Source organism: Oreochromis niloticus, linkage group LG11, assembly GCF_001858045.2.
Source record: "Oreochromis niloticus isolate F11D_XX linkage group LG11, O_niloticus_UMD_NMBU, whole genome shotgun sequence".
Lineage (NCBI taxonomy): Eukaryota > Metazoa > Chordata > Actinopteri > Cichliformes > Cichlidae > Oreochromis > Oreochromis niloticus.
Window position 1 is genome coordinate 16,945,198 of NC_031976.2, and position 9,635 is coordinate 16,954,832.

The 9,635-nt window shown below is 41.6% G+C and overlaps 1 long non-coding RNA gene across 1 annotated transcript; it reads right to left on the reverse strand.

The window, feature by feature from the left end:
* Positions 1-7,419: 7,419 nt before the first annotated feature.
* Positions 7,420-8,277, reverse strand: LOC112848151 (uncharacterized). Its single transcript, XR_003222100.1, has 2 exons — positions 8,113-8,277; positions 7,420-7,451 (listed from the first exon to the last, which is right to left on the reverse strand). It is a non-coding gene; the product is annotated as an uncharacterized LOC112848151 (long non-coding RNA).
* Positions 8,278-9,635: the final 1,358 nt, after the last annotated feature.

Consider the following 9,635-nt stretch of genomic DNA (forward strand, 5'->3'; position numbering starts at 1 on the left):
AGGACCTCCTTAATCCCACTGACACGTCTTCCGAGGAGGAAGCAGAGTCTGGGGATGAGGGGAATGACCCGCCAATTTCCGGGGGCGAGGTCACTGAGGCAGTTAAACAACTCCTTGGTGGCAGAGCCCCTGGTGTTGATGAGGTCCGCCCCGAGTTCCTGAAGGCTCTGGACGTTGTAGGGCTGTCCTGGTTGACACGCCTCTACAATGTTGCGTGGAGATCAGGGGCAGTACCCCTGGACTGGCAGACCGGGGTGGTGGTCCCCATCTTTAAGAGGGGAGACCGGAGGGTGTGTTCCAACTACAGGGGGATCACACTCCTCAGCCTCCCTGGGAAAGTCTATGCCAGGGTGCTGGAAAGGAGAGTTCGTCCGCTAGTCGAACCTCGGATACAGGAGGAACAATGCGGTTTTCGTCCTGGTCGCGGAACACTGGACCAGCTCTTTATCCTCTCAAGGATACTCGAGGGTGCATGGGAGTTTGCCCAACCAGTCTACATGTGTTTTGTGGACTTGGAGAAGGCATTCGACCGTGTCCCTCGGGGTGTCCTGTGGGAGGTGTTGCGGGAGTATGGGGTGTCTGGCCCATTGCTACGGGCCATTCGATCCCTATACAACCGTTGCAAGAGTTTGGTTCGCATTGCCGGCAATAAGTCGGACTCGTTCCCGGTGGGTGATGGGCTCCGCCAGGGCTGCCCTTTGTCACCGGTTCTGTTCATAATTTTTATGGACAGGATTTCTAGGTGCAGCCAAGTGGTGGAGGGCTTTCGCTTCGGTGGCCTCAGAATCTCATCTCTGCTTTTTGCGGATGATGTGGTTCTGTTGGCTTCATCAGGTGATGGCCTCCAGCTCGCACTGGAACGGTTCGCAGCCGAGTGTGAAGCAGCGGGAATGAGGATCAGCACCTCCAAATCTGAGGCCATGGTTCTCAGCCGGAAAAGGGTGGAGTGCCCACTCCGGGTCGGGGATGAGTTCCTGCCCCAAGTGGAGGAGTTCAAGTATCTCGGGGTCTTGTTCGCGAGTGATGGGAGAAGGGAGCCGGAGATCATCAGACGGATTGGTGCTGCGGCTGCAGTGATGCGGACGCTGCACCGGTCCGTCGTGGTGAAGAGGGAGCTGAGTGTAAAAGCGAAGCTCTCAATTTACCGGTCGATCTACGTCCCTACCCTCACCTATGGCCACGAGCTGTGGGTAGTGACCGAAAGAACGAGATCGCGGATACAAGCGGCAGAAATGAGCTTCCTCCGAAGGGTGGCTGGCCTCTCCCTTAGAGATAGGGTGAGAAGTTCGGCCATCCGGGAGGGGCTCAGAGTAGAGCCGCTGCTCCTCTACATCGAAAGGAGCCAGTTGAGGTGGTTCGGGCATCTGACAAGGATGCCTCCTGGGCGCCTCCTGGGTGAGGTGTTCCGGGCATGTCCCACCGGGAGGAGGCCCCGGGGCAGACCCCGGACACGCAGGAGAGATTATATCTCTCGGCTGGCCTGGGAACGCCTTGGTGTTCCCCCGGATAAGCTGGAGGAGGTGGCTGGGGAGAGGGAGGTCTGGGCTTCTCTGCTTAGGCTGCTGCCCCCGCGACCCGGCCTCGGATAAAGCGGATGAAGATGGATGGATGGATGGATGGATGGATGTTTTTTGTTTTTGAGGTTGCAGACAGATAGACAACATCAGTCACGGTCTTAAAAACGAAACATATATTGACCAAACGGTTTATAGAAGCTACAAATATGCCAGGAACCTTACTATGAATTACTTTAAGTCACTATCCTCATAAGAGCAACACTCTCTCCTAAATGAATTGGGCCAACCTACTTAATTATAATGATGCCAGTGACAACATATTCCAGAAATTAATGGCCAGGCCTGAGGCTTGGGGACGCCATGAGCAGCTGCACTGTGGATATTGAGCTTCTCACAGGCAGATTGCAAAATGTGCGCAGCAACAAAGACTGTTGAGCAGATAGTCCAGTTCATATGCACACTTGAAAAAACTTCCTCTTTCAAAGTTCTGCACAATAAAATACCAACGTCACTAAAATAAAAACGAACCACATATAATGCAAATGTTCTTTGAAACTTATTTAACACACTGTACTCCTTTTAAATGGAATTCCAAATTTTTTCTAAATATTATAAATGTTATTAATTACATTTTAAAATATATTACCCCCACCCAAAAAAACCAAACACAACAACAACAACAAAAACAACAACAACAACAACAACAACAACAACCACCAGCACCACCATGTATTCCTATAAAAAAAGAACTTATTTTCAAATAAAATGCTTTAGAGTATTTATTTATTAGTGTTTGATGTTTCTTTATTTTCTTTCTTTCTTTTTTTGCATTTAGACACAGACATAACAACAGAACTGCCTTTAACCACCAAAGAATTAAGAGAAGTTGTAATTCTGACAGCTTTAATTTGAAATATGTTACAAAGTCATTGTCCTTACAAAAGCAACACTTTCTGTTAAATACAATGGTTTAACTTATATAATCTTAATAAATAAGCCTACGTTATTATTTAGATCAGAGTTATGTCAGCATGATTTCACAATTCAATCCAAGATCAAAATAGGAAATTATCAAAGAAATATTACATAACTTTAGTAAAGCTCCGTTGTTGGTGTGGATGAAGCCACTTTTGAAGAATCCTGGAACAAAGTATGACAGGTTTATATAAGTCAAGCTAAACTGTATAAAAACAAAAAACAAAAGGAAAGGAGAAATATGAGAGCAAAATAAAAGTCAATGTACCCATCACAAGCTAAAATTTAAAAATAAATAAATAAATAAAAAAGCAGAATTTCACTGCAAGCAAAAGACAGGGGAACAGTGTGGGGCTGCTAACATCCTGTTTTGCAATCTTGCTCGTATAACTTCGACAGTTAGCTGTCTCTGTAAAGTTACAAAATCAATTTGAGGAAACCCACAACCAATAAGTCATAATAACATAGAGTAGAACATATTATTTAGCTTGTTCCATCTGTTCCTGATGTTTCTGCTATGAAGAGCATCCACATCAGATTTTAACCGACCAAATATATATATATATATATATATATATAAATATTATATATATATATATAAACTTGAACTCTGGGTCAAAGATGCAAGTAGCAGTTATTTATATTTCCTATCACCTTAAATCTTCACTCAAAGACAAGTATCTCTGACAGTGTATATACAGATGTATTATATATAAGAGACAAACATTGTTCTTTTAATATGTTGGCATTACTAAATTTGGCTCAATGCTTACATACATGTGTAAAAAGAAAATGTACGAGCTGTGATAACTGTTTCTGATAGAATGAAGATCAGACTGATATATGAAATATTCCTTTATTGGGTGATAAAATCAGACCATGTCATAACTGCTTTAAGTCATACAGAATAGATATCAGAGCCTTAAACAGGCTGACTTCTGCTAAATGGGTCAAACTGGGCAGAAAGTATACAAACACATAACATCCTTATAGAATATGATGTAACACTATAGATCAACTTAGCTCAGAATATATAAAGCATAGAAACAATTACAGCAATATGATGCAACAAACACAGCAGTGCTACTAATCCAAAATACTCAAAGCTTCATAGAACTGAAACAAACATTTATTTTTAGCTCCATTCTGCTGCTGATACATACTTTAGGTTTCTGAATATTAAACTTGTTGCTGCCTTTCATAGTGTGTAACTTGAAGGCCCTGAGTACTTTCTCCCACACTGAAAACACTGGGATGATCAAATTATTTGAACATTACCTAATAAGACTGATTCAGGACAGACAATTAGTTATGTTAAACTTTCCTAGCAGTCCTTCACAAACAGGGAACAGTCTGTCTATTCTCTCCATCTGTCAGCTGCTGCTGGCTCTTCCTCCTCCTCTTCCTCACACACTGCTGAGTTTGTCCTGGTGGATCATCAGGGGTGCAAAGCCTCACAGATGATGTGCAGCAGTGAGTCCCTCAGTCTGTCCTCACTCTGGACACTTGCAGTCGTCACACATGGAAATCAAATGTGTGATAAGCTGCAGGATTCAAACACAAGTGTAACTTATAAATACATGTTCATACTTTTATTCCACAATCAGAGAGAAAGAAACAGAGAGAGTGCAGGACAGACAGACAGGTGACAGTCTCAGGTGTATACACTGCTACAAAACAGCACAAGAGAAGGAGGATTTAGTGTTTGTGTTATTACGAGTGCTAAACAAGAAGAGTTCCCAGATGGTCCAGTGGACACATGCGTGACTCCTGTGATTAAAGCATCTTTCTTTCAGCTTAACGAGTGCACCGTCAGCTCGTTCAAACACACGTTAAAGTCCGTTTGGCTCGACACCACCGAACAGAGGCAGCAATATAACATAGCTAACATTAACAGTGCAGTGAATCCTGCTTGTGCCGTCATATTCAGGACTGCAAACCGAGCAGCATCACTGACTTTCAGCTTGTTGTGTTTGTGGATATATGACTGACTTTAATTATCCATAATATCATCACATTCTCTGTAAGATTAAGGTCGACTATATATATATTTAGAAGTAGAGGCTTTAAAACCAAGTTACCACTGAAAGTACAAACATCGCTAATGTCACATAACTTTGCCGACATGTGGCCAACAGTAATGTTTTAATGTTCTTAAACATTTGCACATAAATAAGTGACATCATATTCAGTACTTACTTTTGACAGTTCACTCTTCAGCCGCTCCCTTCTGCCGTGTTTCGCAGCAAAATTATCCACACCCACCGCCGCGCTATGGATTGTGGGATATATGGGGCCACGAAGCGTGCACCGGACCACGCTTGATATTTGGGGAAATCGACGGCGCATTTGGAGTATGCATTTGAAGTACACTTTGAATTGGGACAGCCGTCGTCACGTGGCGGTGACGTAATCGCACTTGAAATGCGTACTTCAAGCGTGCAGACCCTGAATTGGGACACAGCCATCGTTCACTGAGGGACAAGTTAACAGCAGCCCCCACCCGATACAATGCGCGCTACTTTGAGAGCATGGGAAATGACCACTTCTCACGTAGTGGCTGGGAAAACGTCTCATAATTGATCAGTTACGGCGTAATTTGTACACATTACTGCTTGAAAGAGCTTTAGTAACTGAGTTTTAGCAGTTATGCATGACATGTTTTCTAAACATTATCAAATAATACAGTGCAGGAGGTGTTTGATAAATTATGTTCATTCCCAGGTTTCCTGAAGGCAACATGAAAAATGGACCATCTTGAGCCTGCAGCGGTCTGCTGTCACTCATGATTCCCCGCCCCTCTCTGTGTAGCCACGCCCACCACGCCAAAACAGGGCCAAGTCTGTAACTGAAAAATAGAGATCTGAAAGTGAAAAAAAAAAATTGAAGCTGAGAGAAAAATCCGAACCTGAAGAATTTTTTTTTGTACATTAATTTAAAAGATCTGAATCTGAAAAAATGTAATGTTTGATTTTATTTTAAATCCAACTCTTTCTTTTTCAAAGTTCACTCTAAAAATGTGACTTTTGCTTTCAGTTTACATATTTTCGATTTCAAATTTTTCTTTTAACTACACAAACATTATGGCCCTGATTTAACTCCATAGAAAACCCACCGACCAAAATCAACTCAAAATACTCCTACACAACAGAACCAAATCTCTCAGTGGAATGATCAGTGGTTCGCTATCTGTCACCATCAAAACACTCCACAAATCCCGTGAATGATTCACTTCCTTCCATTTGAATCATACGGTGGCCCCTAGAGACAAAGCACGTACAAACTCCAAAACACTTGCAAACTCCAAAACACTTGCAAAATCCAAAACACTTGCAAACTCCAAAACACTTGCAAAATCCAAAACACTTGCAAATTCCAAAACACTTGCAAACTCCAAAACACTTGCAAAATCCAAAACACTTGCAAACTCCAAAACACTTGCAAAATCCAAAACACTTGCAAATTCCAAAACACTTGCAAACTCCAAAACACTTGCAAAATCCAAAACACTTGCAAATTCCAAAACACTTGCAAAATCCAAAACACATGCAAACTCCAAATCACAACGGAAGTGCTCCAGGACGCTAGGGGCAGTGTTGAGCTCGATTTGCAAAATAAACGGCAAGTTTGTCTGTATGGGACGGTCTAGTCTCCGTCGCGCTTCCCAGGTTGCCTAGCAACCATGATACTAACCGCTGGAAACGTGTCATACAACTTTGTTTGACAGAAATGAAGGAGAACATATTTTGTTCATTTGTTTGTTTGTTTCTACAAGAGCTTTGTGTGATTTGATAAGTATCTGAGGCTGAGACCACAGGACTGTAAAACATGATTTTTGGGCTTCATTTCTGTACTGAACAGTCATTTAAGATTAGTTAGTAAATAACAATAAGCCAATGTTGTTCATGAGACTAAAGTCATATCACTTTGGTAATGTAAATATAATATGGCCAATATTATAGTTATTATATTAATCATTATTAGCTATTACAGCAGTGAACATGAACTCTGTGTCAAATACTGAGCCTCAGTACAGATTCAAGTTGCAGTTATCTATATGTCTTATCACCTTAAATCTTCACTCAAAGAGAAGTATCTTTGACAGTGCATATATAGGTGTATCATATATAAGAGACAAATGTTGTTCCTTCAGTATGTTGGCATTACTAAATTTGGCTCATTGCTTACATATATTTATAAAAAGAAAATGTACAAACTGTGATAACTGTTTCTGATAAAATGAAGAGTAGACTGATATATTAAATATTCCTTTATTGGGTGAGAAAATCAGACCATGTCATAACTGCTTTAAGTCATACAGAATAGATATCAGAGCCTTAAACAGGCTGACTTCTGCTAAATGGGTCAAACTGGGCAGAAAGTATACAAACACATAACATCCATATAGAATATGATGTAACACTATAGATCAACTTACCTCAGAATATATAAAGCATATAAACAATTACAGCAATATGATGCAACAAACACAGCAGTACTACTAATCCAAAATACTCAAAGCTTCATAGAACTGAAACAAACATTTATTTTTAGCTCCATTCTGCTGCTGATACATACTTTAGGTTTCTGAATATTAAACTTGTTGCTGCCTTTCATAGTGTGTAACCTGAAGGCCCTGAGTACTTTCTCCCACACTGAAAACACTGGGATGATAACATTATTTGAACATTACCTAATAAGACTGATTCAGGACAGACAATTAGTTATTGTAAACTTTTCTAGCAGTCCTTCACAAACAGGGAACAGTCTGTCTATTCTCTCCATCTGTCAGCTGCTGCTGGCTCTTCCTCCTCCTCTTCCTCACACACTGCTGAGTTTGTCCTGGTGGATCATCAGGGGTGCAAAGCCTCACAGATGATGTGCAGCAGTGGGTCCCTCAGTCTGTCCTCACTCTGGACACTTGCAGTTGTCACACATGGAAATCAAATGTGTGATAAGCTGCAGGATTCAAACACAAGTGTAACTTATAAATACATGTTCATACTTTTATTCCACAATCAGAGAGAAAGAAACAGAGAGAGAGTGCAGGACAGACAGACAGGTGACAGTCTCAGGTGTATACACTGCTACAAAACAGCACAAGAGAAGGAGGATTTAGTGTTTGTGTTATTACGAGTGCTAAACAAGAAGAGTTCCAGATGGTCCAGTGGACACATGTGTGACTCCTGTGATTAAAGCATCTTTCTTTCAGCTTAACGAGTGAACCGTCAGCTCGTTCAAACACACGTTAAAGTCCGTTTGGCTCGACACCACCGAACAGAGGCAGCAATATAACATAGCTAACATTAACAGTGCAGTGAATCCTGCTTGTGCCGTCATATTCAGGACTGTAAACCGAGCAGCATCACTGACTTTCAGCTTGTTGTGTTTGTGGATATATGACTGACTTTAATTATCCATAAAATCATCACATTCTCTGTAAGATTAAAGTCAACTATTGAACGGCGTATATTTTGAAGTAAAGGCTTTAAAACCAAGTTAGTACAAACATCGCTAATGTCACTTAACTTTGCTGACATGTGGCCAACAGTAATGTTTTAATGTTCTTCATTATAAAAACATTTGCGCATAAATAAGTGACATAATATTCAGTACTTACTTCTGAAAGTTTACTCTTTGGCGGCTCCGCTTCCGCCGTTTTTTTCGGCAAAATTATCCACACCACCGCCGCGCTATGAAATCTGGGATATGTTGGGCCATGAAGGCTACACCGACCCATCCTTAAAATTCAGGGAAATTAAGGACGCATTTGAGGGCCGCATTTCGAGCAGCCTTTGAATTGGGACAGCCTTCGTCGTGTCGCTGTGACATAATCGGCCTTAAAATGTGGCCTTTAAGGCTGCAGACCCTGAATTGGGATAGAGCCCAAATCCGGTCATTGGTACTTCCTGGCTTGTGTAGTTACTAGGTAACAAAAGCTCAACACTGCCCCTAGCGTCCTGGGGCCTGTTCTTCGTACCTCGCTTACTACATCCAAGATCAAATGACACATCCAAGATCAAATCATCGCGCTAACCGTGAGCTCGCTAATCCGGTTGTCCGAACGCACCTGTTGTTGACGATTAGTATAGCTGGCTGAAGTAATCTGAGATCACTGGGTGGCTTAAAAGGGGCTACGCATCGATAGTAGAAACATTGATCGGCAACCCTGTGATTGGTCGGCGAAGATGTCGAAGGAGCGCGCGCAGTATCTCACGGCAGCAGACCAAGAACTCTTGATTGAGGGATAGCAGGAGTTTCAGAGTTTAATTAAAACGCAGGGGAACACTGCAAAGGCTGCAAAAGCAAGGAGAGAGGGCTGGCAGAAAGTTGCTGACAAATTAAACTCGTAAGTGATCCATGATATTACATTATATCATGTGATATTATTTCATTCCACATTATATTATATTACATCATATCCTCTTTCACATTAGAGCCACAACAGGACCCACTAGAACATGGGAAAAAGTAAAAGTGAAATATAAGAATATTCTACAGAATGGTAATATTTATCACTTATATTGCTTTTAGTCTATGACAAGAGACCCTGGAATAATCTGTTTGTTTATAACAGCAACCAAGAAAAGGGCAGAGCAAATAAAGACAGGTGGTGGTCCTGCACCCCCTCGTCACACCCCTTTTTGTACTGTGACATTTATTGACATTGTGGGTTTTTATGTGTGTAGTTTGAATAACACTCCATCACTTTTACCTGTTCCCATGCAAGGGGTGACTGAAGCATGCACAGTAAGTCGGGAGTAAGTATATACAGTACAGTAAGTATATATATATATATATATATATTTGGAGAGAGAGAGAGAGAGAGAGAAAGTAAATAATAACCTCACGGGAGAATCGATATCTCTCTATGAGCACACCGTCGCGCCGAGCTAAAGGATCCCGTCTATCCCGCAATATACGCTAAATTCTGTAAACTCTCCTTATCAATCTTGCACCTTCCTTGCTCGCGTACAAACGGACAGGACATGGCTGCGACAGACTTCCCAAATCCACCTTCGCTTTTTTAGCCGTGGTCTCTCATCTTGATTGCACGTAGTAATTTACTATTACTACTCTAAAATATGAATTACATCTGACATGATCTACTACATGTAATAGAATGATTAATAGTACATTTCC